The sequence below is a fragment of the Sparus aurata genome, chromosome 21, assembly GCF_900880675.1.
Source record: "Sparus aurata chromosome 21, fSpaAur1.1, whole genome shotgun sequence".
In the NCBI taxonomy this organism is placed as follows: domain Eukaryota; kingdom Metazoa; phylum Chordata; class Actinopteri; order Spariformes; family Sparidae; genus Sparus; species Sparus aurata.
Window position 1 is genome coordinate 34,683,846 of NC_044207.1, and position 18,376 is coordinate 34,702,221.

General features: G+C 41.3%; 1 protein-coding gene and 1 long non-coding RNA gene across 2 annotated transcripts in view; one reads left to right on the forward strand and one right to left on the reverse strand.

The window, feature by feature from the left end:
* The window catches only part of LOC115573202 (GTPase IMAP family member 9-like), a 111,960-nt gene that overhangs the window by 5,057 nt on the left and 88,527 nt on the right, over positions 1–18,376 (forward strand). The window lies entirely within an intron of this gene.
* Positions 12,499–13,908, reverse strand: LOC115573221 (uncharacterized). The gene is made up of 3 exons (XR_003982241.1): positions 13,767–13,908; positions 13,059–13,139; positions 12,499–12,943 (listed from the first exon to the last, which is right to left on the reverse strand). It is a non-coding gene; the product is annotated as an uncharacterized LOC115573221 (long non-coding RNA).

Genomic DNA, 18,376 nt, shown 5'->3' on the forward strand with positions numbered 1-18,376 from the left:
TGCAGCCCCGGCTCGGAGCAACAGGCTGTTCTACTGTTGTGCTAACTGTGGCTAACGCTCCGTGCTCGGCGCCCCGGTACTACTACCACACTCCATATGCATATAGAGACCGAAGCTAGGGAGCTCTGGGACAGAACCAGATACACAGAGACTCGGACACATCAGGAGAGAGCTTGAAGAAAAGTCTGCGAGGTAGTTGGACTCTGTGTTGCCCAGAGACGGCCAGCACACGGGCCCTAAATGGTGTATTATGGCTGGACCGTCCAGCCCCGCCTTCCCACAGGCTGCTGCCATTACCTTCTCATATGATATCCAAACCACGCTCTACTTGCCCCTCCCCTCAGGCCCCGCCCTCTCGACGCCAAAACAGTGACAGAAAGTTGAAATCAATCAGTGACACTGAAAAAAAATCTGTCACTGAAAAAAAAGTGACATGAAGAATAAAAAATCTGAAGATTGTCATTGAAAAATACAAAAAAATCCCAATAAAATTAAATGATAAGATTTTCGGATTTGAATTATTTGAATTACTTTCTTTTTCAGTGCCAATACTTGTTTCAATGCCAATACAACTGTTTTCAATACAAATGTTTCAATGACAATGTTTCTTTTTTCAGTACTAGTTTTGTTTTCAATGCCAATTTTTTTTTTTGGATGCCACATTTTAAAGTCACCGTTATGGCTCCATAATCTTCCCCCTGGTGGAGAGAATACACGGAGAGATACGACTTGGCCCACTGTGGGGGTTGGAGGAGATCGCGGCTCCGCTGCAGTGTGCTGCACGATGAAGTCACTGGCGCGACTAACATCATCGGTGAGCTGTGGAGTATGCAGCGGCCGGAGTGGAGGTGAAGATGGAGGCCGTGAGCAGCGGGAAAGCTGGGCACTGTTGACGGTTGGACGGAATGGGAGGTGGGGGGAAGATGAGAGGGAACTGGGACTCTCATCTTGGCAACTGTGGCTGCTGGTTCGGTGCCAGGAGGCTGGCCAGTCGGACATGAGGTGTCTGGGGGACCAGCTTTCACCTGGAGTACAGCAGGGAGGACCGAGACCTCTGCATGGGTGAAGTTGCGTTGGTTGTGCCTGGATGACCATGCCAGAGTGGAGGTGATTGCAGGTGGAGGAGATTCGGAGATGATGGAACGATTGTCAAAAAGATCATCTCCAGAGGATTAAGAAATGGCTCTGGGTTTGTCGGGAAGGTGGTAAGGTTTGAAATTTGCAGGTTGCGATTTGCTTGTCTTAGCGGAAACAATGAGAACTTGAGACAAATGTGAGAGAACTGGTTAGACTTGTTGATATAAAATCAACAGGTGATTGAATCAGGACGAACAGATGGTTTAGTCGTAAAAGGCACAGGTGGTTTGATGCGTTGCGGATGGTCAGATTGGCTGGGCCTGCGTTGTAGATCAGCAAGGCAGAGTGGAGTGGTCAAGTTCCTGAATCTTAGTTATAGTAACTCCATTAAAGTAGTAAATGAAATCAACAAAGTCAGAAAACAAACATGCCAGGTTGGAAAGAGGAGCATTCAAGAAAACATGTTAGTGCAGCATTCACAGAGGCTGCACTGCTATGAAGCTTCAGAATGGAAGTTGATCAGAGCGTCTGGGCCATTTTCAACCAGACTGAAATCTCCCTAAAGGGACAGACATGGCTTGATGCTGCAGCTCATTCAGAGTTTTTGTTTTTGTTTGTGCTTGAATATATTTTTCCATTTAAAGCTGACTTTGCACTACCCTGTCAGGTTCTGGAGCCACTGTGGTGTTCAGCAGCACAGACAAGAGCTGTTATTGTTAGCCTATCAGGTTATAAGGAGTGGGTTACACAATCATTTTAATGTTGCTGTGATTAGTAACAGAGTGAATGGTGTCTCTGTCTCAGCCACTCCACCCTCCTATCACTTGTCTCTGCATTATGTAACTGTGGTGAGCGGGTAGCATCACAGTGTGGAACTCTGTGCAGCAGCACATCACACACAGCACCATATCACTGACTTTAGTCCAACTGGATCATATTTTATGGACCAAATGTTTTCTGGTTTCCCTCTGATGTCCTCCGGCCGCTCTGCCTCCACCTGATGCTAACGTTAGCTACGACTTAGCTCTGCTAGCTGACTCTGCTCGGAGCACCGCTGGGGAGTGTTGGTGTTTACACCGCTGTCACAGCAGCTTCAGACCACCAGGAGGAGGAGGAGGGGTTTAGATCTGGGTCAGGAACGGGCAACAGAACCGGGCTCAGCAGCCTCCATGGACATCATGACAAAGGTAACAAGAAATTAGGAGAGACAGAGAGAAAGTGACTGAGTGGGAGACAAAAGACAAAAGACTAAAGACAGAGTCTCAGACTGGCTTTAGTGGTCAGAGACAGCTTCACTAAATAAAAGTCTGCAGACAGACACAGAGCTGTGTTGTGTGAAGCACTTGTTCAAACTTTGAGAGCCAGACGGTTAAAAAGGCCTGAGAGTTTAGTTTGACCGGGTTAACCCGGGTTACAAATGATCTTCTGGAGCTTTGATGAAGAAGTTTTCTCTGACTCTCTCTGGACCATTGTTCCTCTGAATCCTGCCATTCTGTCAGTCTGACAGGATTCTGAATGCTTTCTGTTCAATTTTTGGTTTCCGATTCAAAACGAAAAACTGGACACAAATCCTTTTCTGTTTTTATGATTTTCGACAGCAAAACGGAAATCGAATGGCCTCAAAGTAGACGGACCGACATGTGTCCAAGATTTGTCTTTTAAAATGTCCTAAAGTGAAATGATGTGGTGAAATGTGCTGAAAGGTGTTAAACAACAAGTGCTGCTGGAAGTGTTTTCATTCAGAGCACATTAGTGTTGTGAGGGACGGATGGACTTTATTCAGCAGCAGGACGTTGGGCTGTAAATATCTGATGATGTTTGATATCATTTTATTGAAATATTCTGAAGTATGTTTGTTGTTTTACTGATTCATCTGGATTATGTTTGAGTTTGTCATTGAATTATTTTCCTCTTTATTTTCTCATTGTGTTTGTGTTTGTCTCCTTTTTCCTCTCTGTGTGAAACAACAATAAACCTGCTGGAATATCTGATGAAAATATAAATAAATAGAATATGAAATAAATCCCTCAGTTCAGTGTGTTTGTGACTGTGGCTGAGATGGAGGTGAAACATGTGAACCTGGGCTGTGGTTACTGCTCTCTTCCTGTCACAAACACTGTTTGACGTCTGTTCATCTGTTGGTTTTTGTTCAGGCTGCTCGCATCATTTCTCACTGTGGGCATCATATTTATAACAGGAGCAGTAGTAGGTGGCTGAATGAAGGAGTTTAACTGTCTGGATCTTCAACTCACAGCCGTTCTGATTATACAAAGCTGAGAAATCATTTTTCTGAGGATGATTGTACCCGTTATATATGTTACCACTATTCTTGGTGATACGAAGAATCCTTGTGAATGTTTCTGTGTCTTTCTTCTGGTACCAGAATACATAGCTGTCATCACACTGGTCAGTTCCTCGACAGCTGAAGGAGACGTCTCCATCAACTCTCCTGGTCAATGTTAAATCCTCCTGAATCAGCTGTGCTGCCATGGCAACCAGCGCTGTAGAGAAGCAGACAGATAGATGAAGGTCAGTGTGACAGTGTTTGTTCCAGGTGGACTTTGTTGGCTCCTGATTGGCTGGAAACATTCACCTGAACACAGACAGCACAGAGCAGCAGCTGGGAGGAAAAGCATTTTGTGCAGTGGTGTTTCCTCTGGTGAACCTGGGGAGAAGTGGCGCTCTGACGCAGCTGAGGCCAAACCAGGACGAGCTGCCAGATCAGACGAGGGCCACGTGGTTTCTAACAGGTCCTCAGAGCTCCCATCAGCCCCTGCGGCTCACAGATAAGGCCGCCGCTGCCGATCGACAGCTCGGCTGAAGCTGCCGTGTGATAGAAATAGAAACCGACCGACTGACTGATAGAAACTGACTTAGCGCTGCAATCTGACTCTGAATTTATAGAAGCACAGAGCCACACGACAAAAACATGCCTGAGAGTTTAATTTGTAGTTGAAATGTAACGTTTCATTACATCTGACAAATTGTTACAGTAACCTGGAATTTGTATTTACACAGTTGTGTTGGCAAATCACACAAAATACAAATGTGTAAATATTGTTGCTGTAACGCAGGTTACAAATGATCTTCTGGAGCTCTGATGAAGAAGTTTTCTCTGACTCTCTCTGGACCATTGTTCCTCTGAATCCTGCCATTCTGTCAGTCTGACAGGATTCTGAATGCTTTCTGTTCAAACTCGGGTCGGTCAGTTATTCTAGAAGCAGATTTTTTTTTATTCACGGATGTGCACAGGCATGGGCTATTGCCCGTTTTCCCTCAGTAGCTGAGCTGCCCCTCTGGAGAGATCGAGTGCCTTTTCTTTTTTCCTTTTGCTGTTGTGTCTACTACGGAGCCCTGGAGGTGACATGGATAGGGTTTTTTTTAATCTCGCGAGTACGAGTTATTATCCCGCACGTGCGACTTGCTGTGTCTCTCGTGCGTGAGATAGTAAGTAAGATGCAGTGGCACTCTGGCTCAAATGATTGAATTAAGTGAACGTTGTGGTGTTAACTCAACAATGAAGGGATGCTGGAATCATGAACAAGTGCCGTTTACTTCAACAACTTATACTGTAACATAGTTCTCAGTAGCAGCGTCGTATCGTACATAGTTGCCATGTTGTTGCACTCTGACCTCTCTACGTGCACCGTGTTAACTATGACCTGTCTTATACAACAGCGCCCCCTTGTGTTATAAAGAGCAATAGTATATCTGTTTTATATAATAACAGAAGACAACAAACGTGTTTAGTGTACTGTGAAAGCCGAGAGAATGTGGTCTGTGTAAGAATGTCATGGACAATTGAAGGTATTTTAGTAAATGGAGGTTTTCTGTCACAACTTTCACATGAATATGATACTGTATGCACCTGCATCCATTGTTAATCATTTGTCCTGATTGCCAATTGTGACTGCTGCAACGTTATTTCCTCAATTAATTATAACTAAACTACTATTACCTTTACCACTCCTCCATCATGGCTAGCATAATAGCCATTAAAACAGCTATTAAAATAGGTATTAAAACACCTGGACACTCATCGTGGATCATCAAAATACCTGTTAACCTTACAGTTACACAATAACAATAAGACACTAACTTTGATTAATCAATTAATCAATTAAAATTCTGAGATGGTCTCGATCCATGATAATAAGCCTGCATTTAACCGACTGCACTGTTTAATTACATCAAAATGTGCTTGAATTAATATTTTGCACGTGCGACATAGTAAGTCGGGCGTGCGAGATACAGTAAGTCGGGCATGCGAGATAGTAAGTACACTCACGACATAAAAAATAAAACCCATCCATGTCACCTCCAGGGCTCCGTAGTCTACAATAATACAATAAGCCCATACTTGGTAAAGTGTTAAAACAAATTAAATTGCCATATAATTCAAACCTTTTTTTCTGTAATCAAAAAGTTATTTTATTTTGACAACGTCAGCGATGCCCTCTGCCCGTCATCACGTGACTTTAATCTGACACACTGCGGCTGCGCAGTACAGTTTGTAGGTGTACGAGAGGGAAAGTTTGTCAGGTGAGTTTTAGAAGTTATGGAGATCACAAATGCTCAGTGAATAATACAGAAAAGTGTCCACCTGGCCTCGAATAATGTGCAGTTGTTAACTTTTGCCTCACGTCACGCAACATTGCCTTTTATTAGCGTTAGCCTTTATGCTAGTATCATGAACCTAAGGAAGCTTATAACATCGGGAGCCTGATGGTGCCTTCCATGTAGCGCTGCCTTGAAGTCTGTGTTTGGGACACAAAACACCATCGAGCTACCGGGAGACACGGTAGTGGATTTTCACTTGGTCCCATGACAGATTAAAACAGTGAATCTGCTCCATTGGATGTGATGTGATGTGATATAGTATATCCAGTGTTGGAGAGTCGTGAACTACATGTAGGCTAGTTAAACTACTAGCTTAAATACATGTTGCAGTTGTTTTAAAAGCGACGAGACAACAGGCCCCTTTTTATTTCCTTATTTAGACTTTCATTGTTTTAATTTGTTATTTATTAACACGTTATTTAATTTTTAGATATGTTTTATTTTATTCATGTATGAACTGTGAGGAAAGGAATTGCACTTAGAGTTTAATTGCAATGAATTGGCAATTTCATTTGCTATAATTTTATATCTTATGTTCATTGTCAATTTGTCAGTAGTTTGAACGTTTTTTTCTAAGTGGCTTACCTTATCCCACATCATTTATTTAATATGAACTAGGCCTATCTTATCAGAAGCATTTTTTGTAAGTTACAAACACTGCACTATACATCACAGTATGTGCTATGCATAGTATTGTAAATGTATAAATATGTTCTGTAGGGGACTAACGCTGAAAGCACCTGAGAGCCTAGTGATCAAGTAAAATAACTGTAGTGAAATATGGGATGGTAAGGCCAGATAACAGGTTCAGAAAGGCTTTATAATATATTGTGATTGTTCTTTATACAAGTAGACAACATACTTTCATATTTTTTTAAATAAATAAGTATATATTCTCTGTCAGGCTTGGCAGAAACTGAGGACTCAGATGCAGGGAGGCAGTAGTACAGACAGGCTTTATTTTTTTTAATACAGTTCCTCTGTAGACAGAGTGACAACAGAACAGGCTGTGAACTCTATAGGTCCAACGGACCACATACAAAAAAACACAACAAGAACAAAGGATGCTCCCGTAGGAGAAAAAGGAGATAACTACACTGATCTAAAGAAACTAGAAGTTTATAAAAATTACTCAAACTAAAGTCACTCCCGAAGGAGGAAGGCACACAGGCTATGAAAATTAGTCTACTCTAAATAAGGCTGAGAAATTTTAAAGAACGGAAAACACTCCAACAGGAGGGAAAACAAACGCTATGAAACTTAACTAACAACGAACCAAAAATTCTGACCAAAAGATATCAAACTCAAAATCACTCTACCACAGAGGAAAACTATATGCAAAAAACAAAACTTGACAATACTTAACTTGCTCGAAATACAAGGCTATGATCAAGGCTGTGAGATAGGCTGGACGTACTCGACGAAAACGAACGAAATACTCTGGCAACGAAGACAGGGGAAGACAAAGACTATATACACATGAGGGGAGGGAGCACAGGTGGAAACAATCAGGGATCAGGGAAGACGCCAGACCGGTGACACAAGAGGAAGGGCAAGTGACCTGAAACGAGAGGAGAGTTACTATCAAAATAAAACATGAAATTCACAAGACAAAAAAAACCAAGACAGGACATCCCTCACCGCGGTGTGACATTCTCCAGTGTAATTCCTGGGCTTCACCAGAATCATTGAATGAAGCCGCATTATATAGAAATTCAACTGACTGCAATACAGGTTTCAGTTGTCACTGCATTTTTTATCAGTGAAAAGTTCAGTATACTGTATAAGTTACTTAATTCAGATTCTAATCATTCTATTTAAGATGAGGCCCAACCACAAGGCTCCAGACCTGAGAGTGAGGGAGAACATGTGGAGCATCACACAACACATCAGACAGGTAGCCGACATAACGAGGGTGATAAGCTGAGTGTTAGAGAGTTGTTATAAAAGGGCCAAGTTAAGACTGTGATGAGGAGAGATACAGATGGTGTGGACAATAGTGTCCTTAATTTAGGGGTAAATGATGTAACTTATGCAGAATTATATGAATTATTATTGGGGGGGATGGCGTGGTGCCCTTTATCCAAAGAGCAATAGCCCCTCCAAATATCTGTGCACACCCTGCTTATGATTACAGAAAATCTGTGAACATCCCGACAGCAAACAATAAATGAAACTCTCTGACAAATAACATAAAATAAATCCAGTATCTGTGGCTGCTGCAGGCCTCTAATAAGCCGTCCAATGGTTTTATTTGACCTGTATGAAATGATTGGACAGGCTACCTGTCTGTCTACATACGTACCTGTCTGTCTGCTCACACTCTGACCTTTGCACTCTGCATCACTGTGTATGACCGGAGTCTTCCACAGGACAGGTGATGTTATGCTAAAGCTGTTAGCGAGCTAGTGGAACATGTGATGCTGATCAAATCTAAACACCAAACACATTTTAGTACCAGATCCTTTGTTACCAGCCTGGTTTGTGTAATTTGGGGCCACTGGATTTCCGTTTTGATGTCAAAAAGCAGAAAACATCTCGTTTCCCTTGTTTTGCTTCAAAATCAGGATCCGAAAAACAGGAAATGACTCGTTGACTGATTTTAGTGCTGTGCAGTGGACATGACTGTGCTGGACACACAGACCCTGCTGGAAGTGTTTTCATTCAGAGCACATTAGTGTTGTGAGGGACGGATGGACTTTATTCAGCAGCAGGACGTTGGGCTGTAAATATCTGATGATGTTTGATATCATTTTATTGAAATATTCTGAAGTATGTTTGTTGTTTTACTGATTCATCTGGATTATGTTTGAGTTTGTCATTGAATCATTTTCCTCTTTATTTTCTCATTGTGTTTGTGTTTGTCTCCTTTTTCCTCTCTGTGTGAAACAACAATAAACCTGCTGGAATATCTGATGAAAATATAAATAAATAGAATATGAAATAAATCCCTCAGTTCAGTGTGTTTGTGACTGTGGCTGAGATGGAGGTGAAACATGTGAACCTGGGCTGTGGTTTACTGCTCTCTTCCTGTCACAAACACTGTTTGACGTCTGTTCATCTGTTGGTTTTTGTTCAGGCTGCTCGCATCATTTCTCACTGTGGGCTTCATATTTATAACAGGAGCAGTAGTAGGTGGCTGAATGAAGGAGTTTAACTTTCTGGATCTTCATCTCACAGCCGTTCTGACTATTCACAGCTGAGAAATCATTTTTCTGAGGATGATCGTACCTGTTACCTATGTTACAACCGTTCCTGTAAAAATACAGAATCCTTGTGAATGTTTCTGTGTCTTTCTTCTGGTACCAGTATACATAGCTGCTGGAACACTGGTCAGTTCCTCGACAGCTGAAGGAGACGTCTCCACCAACTCTCCTGGTCAATGTTAAATCGTCCTGAGTCAGATCTGCTGCCATGGCAACCAGCGCTGTAGAGAAGCAGACAGATAGATGAAGGTCAGTGTGACAGTGTTTGTTCCAGGTGGACTTTGTTGGCTCCTGATTGGCTGGAAACACTCACCTGAACACAGACAGCACAGAGCAGCAGCTGGGAGGAAAAGCATTTTGTGCAGTGGTGTTTCCTCTGGTGAACCTGGGGAGAAGTGGCGCTCTGACGCAGCTGAGGCCAAACCAGGACGAGCTGCCAGATCAGACGAGGGCCACGTGGTTTCTAACAGGTCCTCAGAGCTCCCATCAGCCCCTGCGGCTCACAGATAAGGCCACCGCTGCCGATCGACGGCTCGGCTGAAGCTGCCGTGTGATAGAAATAGAAACCCACATTCATGTGAGCAGCAACACATTCAGGTTGGTGGTGAATTTAGTAGCACAGACTGTTATCTGTTGTTGAACAGCTGTGATGAAAAGACAAAAGGACAAATCCACAAAACTCCTCCACTGTGATTTGAAGCCTTAAACGTCCCCTTACATTTCTGTCATTTCACTGAATCATTTCATTTCTATGACACATCAAACCTTTTCCACACACAGTGTCACATCTTTATTGTGTCTCCTGTTGTTCAGTCTCTTCATTAAAGCTACAGGATGTTTCACTGAGGGAAAGATTCAAAGCCAAGACTCCATCAAATGGAACATTTCAACATGTCTGCTGCATCATTTTACACACATTTCCCCAAAATCCAGCCTGACACATTCTGTATTGTTGTAAACTTTGGGATCTCCAGCAGAACGTCAGATAAAGTTCAGAGGGTCAGTTTGTAAAGACGAAGCCAGCGGAGGCTTCAGAAGAGTTGAAATCCAGCTGTGCTCCTCATATGTGAAGCAGTGGTTCTGGTTCTGTTCCCTGGAAGGAGCTCAGGGCTCTGCTCTCTACTTCCTCCATGTAGAGGTCAGCCACAATGGGAGACACTGGTGAAGCCACCACAGCTGTGCTTCTGCCTGTAAAAACCCTCCTGGGATGTGAAACAGGTGGTATTCAGGCAGAGGTCGGGTCCAAAAAGTGGTCCCAATGAAAAGAGACAATGTGTGGTTTGTAAGTGAGCTTTAAAACGACACATAGAAGTGTTTTCTGATGTGATGAAACTATCAGCAGGACCACATCATTTGTCTCTGTCTGTCAAAAGTGTCCAATAAGAAGACAAATCAAAATAGAAACTATAGAAGAGCAATTCAACTCCAACTTACAAGGCAAGCAGTACAAATACACACAGTACCCACCAGCAGAGATGTACTTCAACTAATACTGCAGTACTGTCTCAAGTGAAGTGACACAGTGCTGTGATTAGTTAGACTTCTATAGTTATAGTTAGTATAGTACATGTCAGAGTAATATGACACCATCTACTGTAACAGGCAGCAGCAGAATAATATAGTAATAATATAGTTCATAATATAGTTGCAGTAGAAAAAGTATTTGAAGTATTTTTAGAAGTAGTAGCAACAATAATGCCAGTAATACTCCTCATTTACTGCTGTGTGTTTTTTATCCACTAGATGTCACTGTGGGTTTGTCGCCAGTAAAATAAGAGGGCGGAGCGTCATGGTGTCGTCATGGCGACCGTCATCAGCATCACGTGGATGTCCCTGCACTTCCCGTTACTGACCACAGGGTGGTGGTGTTTCTCTGTGATGTTTAATGTCAGCACCGGCAGCAAACACAGAAATCCAGCATGTGATCAGCTTTAGTTTGAAATGTGTCACACAGCCGTGGTGGAAGAGCTGATTTATTGGTGTGACAGCGATCTAACAGCGTAAAGACACATGTAATGTCACACATGTGTTGTCTGCTGAGACAGCTGCAACATGTTGTCATTCTTCCAACAGTGTTTCATGGTGAAAATGATCCAAGTGTTCAGAGTTAGAACACACAGAACAGAACAAACATCCCTTCAGATAATATGAAATGTATCATAACTGTTCCTTCAGCTTCTTAAAGGAACACACTGACATTTGTCTGCTTTGGTTTGACGCTGTTATTCCATTTAAAGCAGATTTCAATCAGGAGAGACGAGTGAATGAAGTAAAGATCATGTTTATGACAGCAGATGATATGTGATTAGTGAGTCTGCTCACAAAGTCTTTGTCACTTTGACTCTACAGGGAGATTTTGTGATGGAGGGGCGTCTGAACAGCAGCAAGAAAAATCCACCAAATAAATAAAAAACAGCCCAAAGTTTCCCCCAAAGAATACTGACTGACTGAGCAGGAATGACACGGGCACAATTAAACAAAGATGGTTTAATCTGTGAGGAGATGAAAATACTGATACAGGTAGTACTTCATTATATTCATGGACGTGAGCTCCAGGTGGGGGGTCACTGTTGGTCTCTGGGCTCAGTTCAACTTTGTGTGGGTGGAGGGCTCAGTGGAAAAAAGGCTTCCAAACAACAAGAGAAAAGACAAAGCAGTCCAGAGAGGGAGAGGAGTTGATGAGTGTGTACAGCAGCAGATATGAATCTGTTCTCAGTGGTTATTAGGACTCATAAAAAACTGTTGAGAGCCAACCAGCACTTCCTTTCCTGCAGCAGACGGGCTGTGTGGGTTTCTGCTCTGCAGCCTCCTCACCGTTAGCTGCACTTTTTCACATGAACAACACAATGACAGTTACAACAGTTACAGCGCTCAGTACTCACTGTCTCAGCTTCCATCTGTCTTATTCACCTGGGAGACAAACCTGGGAGCTGAGAAGCTGAAATAAAAGATGTGTTGATACTGTTTGATTGATTCTGTAAAGGTGACAGTTTACTGACAGTTTCTGCAGCCTGACACCAACTTGGAAGGCGACTGATGAAGCTGCTGTGTGATCATTTTATAGCAGTTGTAGCTTGAAAGCAGCTCGCTCTGCTGTTTGTTCATGTGTGTAAACAACAGTGTCATCAGCGTAGAGTTTGACATCCACACTGACACAATTATAAAAGGGGCTCAGCACTGAACCTGGTGGCACAGCCACACCTACTGACTTGTATATAATAGCTATATGTTTCTGTTTGCTTCTCTTTCTTTAGCTTTGTTGACCTTGTTTAGCTGTATGCTAATATTCACATCTTCCTCTACATTTGTTCTTGCTGCTGTGTGAAAGTATATTGAGAGCTAATTACAACCAGAGTCAAATGACTTGTAGGCGTCAACATACATGGTCCATGAAGTTGATTCTGTTTCTGATGATTTGCTCTGAAGACAAACTGAAATCCATAAAAACAAGACTGTTTCTAAAACACACGCTGTGATTTTTCACTTTATTGAGAATGTTACACTGAAAGAATTGAACAAAGCTGCCACACTCTGCATAATGTATCAAAAAGAAAGACAAGAAGAGAAAAATACTAAAACAATCAAATATCTAGCAGACAGCTAATGATTCAGCTTCATGTTCTATTATCATACAAGTCACAATTCAAAGTGGAAATAAACTAGAGGATGAAAATAACACTATAGCACAGAATTTATACTCAGTCACTGCAGATATATATGTGTATATATGTATTTATATATGTAGGATGACTGAATCTAACCTGTGCATCAAAAGATAAATTTTACAACCAACCACAAAACATGAACATTGACATTTGTGAGTGCTGATCAAAGTGATCAATGAGACGAACTGATGAGATTTGATGGTGAGAAAAGGCGAGCAGAAAACAGTCAGTCAGCATGTGAGCAGTTGGTGGACGGTCCCTTGTTTCAGAGGATCCTCAGCAGAGAGAGTCCACAGCAGTACACCAGACTCTTCACTATCAGCACTGTGTAGAGCACACAGAGCAGCTTCACCCTGCACTGAGACTGGAAGGACACTGACACACACACACACACACACACACACACACACACAGACAGAAAGACAGACAGTCTAAATTTCTTCAGAATGGTGCTATGGTCAGTGATTTTATTTGTACGTGAAAAACTCACCTGCTTGAGGCTGCGTTTTGATGGAGGTAGGTGGTGCGCTGGATGTGGTGGTGTTGGTTCTGCTTGTTGTTTGAACTGCAGCTGTATTCAAACATACAGTACATCCAGACTGTTACACCACTGCATGAAGTCTGTTGTGTCATTCTACTTCATATAAAGTAGGAACTGTACAAATAAACTTCATTTTACCTGACTACATTCTGCATTTAATTAGTATTGAGATTTAACTGTAACATTAAATAATAACAATAATAATACTACTAATAATAATGATAATAATAATAAAAACAACAACAATAATAATAATAGTAATAATAATACTACTAATAATAATAATAATAATAATAATAATAATAACAATAATGATAATAATGATGATAATAATGATACTAATAATAATACTAATAATAATAATAATGATAATAATAATGATAATAATAACAATAACAATAATAATAATAATAATAATAATAATAATAATAATAACAATGACAACAAAGCAGTGAATCAGAGACGTAATGATTTCCACCACAGAATTGTATCTGTTTTTAATGCCGTGCCGTCTGAGGCCTGAACATCACGGCCCTCCAATATTGGTTTTCTTCATTTTCCCTTACGTACAGAGATTTATTTATATCCTGTGAATGTGTTATTGGTTTTATGTCATGGAGACAAAGCCCACAGTAACATATAAATAACCGAACTCACCTGTTTCAGGCTGCGTTACGATGGAGGTAGGTGGTGCGCTGGATGTGATGCTGCTGCTTGTTGTTTGAACTGCAGCTGTATTCAAACATACAGTACATCCAGACTGTTACACCACTGCATGAAGTCTGTTGTGTCATTCTACTTCATATTAAGTATAAACACACTTATTACCTTGTTCTCTATTGGCCTTCACTGTGCCCCCCTCGTGCCGGACGGAGCAGCGGTATTTATATGTGTGGAGAGCGTCCCGATCAGGCGGCAAGATGGCGGCGCTACAGCCCGACTCTCTGAGCTCCAGCTGCTCTCCCTTAGCAGGAAGCCAGTACGTCCAATCCTGCTTTTGTCTTTCCCAGGAGACCCAGACCAGAGGAGGAAACATGGCTGAGGCCACACACAGCAGGGAGCTCCTCCCCTCCAGGTGGGCTCTGGATGCTGCTGGGTACACGCTCACCACGGGCTTCACTACCTGCTCAGCTGAAGCTTGACAGCAGCAACAAGCAGCACAGACACACATTGACACAGTCAACAGCAGCTTCCAGCACTGCACTGCATTCAGTGTGATCCTGGAAACTACATGGACTCTGATCACTAAACTACTCATCAATACAGCACAAAGTTCAACACATAGACTGGATTCACCTGCACATCAAACACACTCATCATGTCATGTCATCATATGTTATATGGGGACAAACAACATTATGTGTTCAGCACTTCTTTCTTTCAATGTGCACATTCATCATTATTATGACTCTCACTAATAATAATATGACATCATATTTTCATACAATGGAAAATCTTCATCTGTATCATGATAAAAGACAGATTATAATAAAGGACATATTTACCCTCAAGTTTAATACGCGCTGACATTTTAATGTTTACAATATCCACCACATATTATAAATATTTAAACAAAATGCATCTTGAATTTCATGTTGTTCATGAATATTTACACTTGACAAACAATTACAAATACATGTTTTCATAAGACTAATGTGAAAAAATGTGTAATTTAATACAGAAGACGGTAAAACCTTGTGGGTTTAATGATATAAAATATAATATATTTATCAAAATGGTATTTATATGTTTTTATGTTAACATAAAATACTTTTGAAAGTGGTTAAAACATGTCTAACATATTACAGATTTACCAGCATGTACTTCAGTTCGGCCGTTAAAGAAAAATAAATCAGTTCATCAATAATATCATAACTGTTTTTCAGTATTTTTACATTTATGCACAATTTATATACAAATGTTCAGATATGTTCAAAATTAATAATTACTGCTTTGTAAAGTAATTTGAAGAAAGGTGAGAATGTATTGATCCTTTACAGGAACTTCACATATGATTAAATTAAATGTGATAACATGATACAATATAATATAATATAAATATTAAAAACAGTATGTTGTACAAAATATTTACCATTACGAGCTGCTGACACATTTACTTTTGAGTATTCGAAATTCGGTTTGACATTATTATCTTTTTATTTTATCATACATTCAATTATAAATGTATTTATTTATTATTATACATGAATTATTTAAAGATCAATTAACATAGAACATACATATTTTCATGTACCCTTGTATATCAAGCTGTATCTTTTTTTTAAATGTTCTATTTCATCATAATAAGTGTATTTTATATATATTGTGATGTCATGTTCAGTGTACTTGTTTTCGGTTATTAATTCATCTTACATTTAAAGACATTTGTACCATCAAATAAAATACAACTGCCATGAGGTCAGTTTGACCAATTCATAATGAATTATTAATGATCCTATAAAACATATTTAAAGTTAAATGTTTATCAAATACATTTACTGACATATATGAAATTATGTTTAATATCATATATGATGTAGTTTTATAAAAACAAGAGATGGTGCTGAATTACTGAGAGGATCAAATACTGTATATTTGTAACATTGTCAATATCAGACTTTTTCTCTATGAATCAGTTTGATCTCCTGCAGAAATAAAGAAGAACTTCAGCTGTGCAGTGAGATTTAAACATCTTTTCAGGAGTTATGAACCTTTTTATGGAACAATAGCTGCACGGCTGCAAGAATTCTCTACTAATTATGAACAAACTAACATGTAAAGCCTGAAGCAGCAGAAACTCATTAAAAACACATTTTACACTTGTTCAATAAAACAACTGAAGGAAAATGAAGCTTTATTCTTACCTGTTACAAACAGTTTAGTTCCAGAGCCAAAGATCAGGTGTACACCTCCTCCCACAGCGAGAAAGAGTAATACAAAAACCTGTGTGCTGTTGAACGTGTCGGCTGAGGTGAACGAGTCCAAATGATGAAGCAGGATCATGTTTCAGCTCCATGATGTGTTTCTCTAATGTTCATATCAACATGACTGTCTCTTCTTTTATTGTCTTTTTAGACACACTAGCAGTGTTGCTCTGTGGATGCTAATGTCTGTCGCTCCACTACTTTAGTCCACATGGATTGGACCTGGACCAAAGGATGGATGGATGGACTGACATGACATTTTCTACACACATTCTTGGTCCCCAGAGGATGAACTTCATTCATTGACTTTGTTGATTCTGACTTGTTATCTAGCTCCACCAGCAGGTCCAACAGTTCCTGGTCCTCAGTCGGCGGCCCAGTCGACACCTGTTCCAGCTTCCTTGTCTGCAGGTCAGCAGACTGGCTCCAGAGCCGGACCGGCGGTCTTTCCTGATCCCCGTCCAGACCTCCAGCTGCCGGCCTCCTGCTCTGCCTTGCAGCAGTCCTCTGTTCCTGTTCTGCAGCAACCTGTCTGAGCTGAGCTGCAGCTGTCTCCAGTTCCTGTGCTGAATCAGTCTCCTGTGGCTGTGGTTCTGTAACCTCTTGTTTTCCTGACTCTGACAGCTCCACCAGCTCCAGTGGCAGCTCCTGCCAAATCTCTCAGGGGGGCAACTGTTGTGATGATGTCTAAGGTGACTCAGGTAAATGAAGGCAGCTGATATTGTCATGTTGCAGTGAACTATTTGTACAGTTTGGATGAACATTACACAGTGATCATCAACAGATGGGTCGACATTCATGAGTTCACCCTCAAGACACCTTTAGATGTAAAGGTAACTACATGTTAGAGCTAATAAAGGACAGTGGCACTGTGCCTGATAATGTGCGATTAATAACATTATTTACAGTTCAACTGTTGAGGAGATATAAATGCAGTGTTGGGAATGTTCAATTTCACTAGCAAGGACCACACCGCCAAAAGACAACAAAATGTTCAAGATCTTGGTTCTTTGAGTTCTTTGAGCATGTTGCGGGGAAGCTTTGTAGAGAATCCACCGCAACACCCGGGCAGCGACGGACCCCTCATGGACCTACGAAGGAGAGAAAAGCAAAGAAAAAACATGGAGAGAGAAATGGGGTGGGGGGAGGGGCGCAGAATAAGAGAGCGAGGAAGAGGAGAGGGTCAGGTGTTTTTTTATAATACAGAAACTTCACCAGATTAGCTTCAATTAAAGTGAAACTCTCGCCAAAAATCAACCAAGGCATTATTTGGGATTGAATATGAGTCAAACCTTCGTGTGAAAGCATAATTACGACGAAAGAGGCACTTTTAAGATTTACCGGCGTTTCGGTTTTGGGCACGTTCATTTTGAACGGGAGTGCATGGGGCAAGACATGCTAGCATCAAAATCGCTATTTTTAGAACACTAAGAAGGCTCAACACAACATGAAACTTTGCTCGTAGCATCACTAGGGTCTCTACTCATGAACAAGAGCATTGAGAACGGTGGCACAGAGCTCGGGGAGCAGACCAGAGCGCTGCTGTCGGGGCTGCAGCCCCGGCTCGGAGCAACAGGCTGTTCTACTGTTATGCTAACTGTGGCTGATGCTCCGTGCTCGGCGCTCCGGTACTACTACCACACTCCATATGCATATAGAGACCGAAGCTAGGGAGCTCTGGGACAGAACCAGATACACAGAGACTCGGACACATCAGGAGAGAGCTTGAAGAAAAGTCTGCGAGGTAGTTGGACTCTGTGTTGCCCAGAGACGGCCAGCACACGGGCCCTAAATGGTGTATTATGGCTGGACCGTCCAGCCCCGCCTTCCCGCAGGCTGCTGCCATTACCTTCTCATATGATATCCAAACCACGCTCTACTTGCCACTCCCCTCAGGCCCCGCCCTCTCGATGCCAAAACAGTGACAGAAGGTTTAAATCAATCAGTGACACTGAAAAAAAATCTGTCACTGAAAAAAAAGTGACATGAAGAATAAAAAATCTGAAGATTGTCATTGAAAAATACAAAAAAGTCCCAATAAAATAAAATGATGAGATTTTCGGATTTGAATTATTTGAATTACTTTCTTTTTTTAGTGCCAATACTTGTTTCAATGCCAATACAACTGTTTTCAATACAAATGTTTCAATGACAATGTTTCTTTTTTCAGTACTGGTTTTGTTTTCAAAGCCAATTTTTTTTTTGGATGCCACATTTTAAAGTCACCTTTATGGCTCCATAATCTTCCCCCTGGTGGTGAGAATACACGGAGAGATACGACTTGGCCCACTGTGGGTTCTGGAGGAGATCGCGGCTCCGCTGCAGTGTGCTGCACGATGAAGT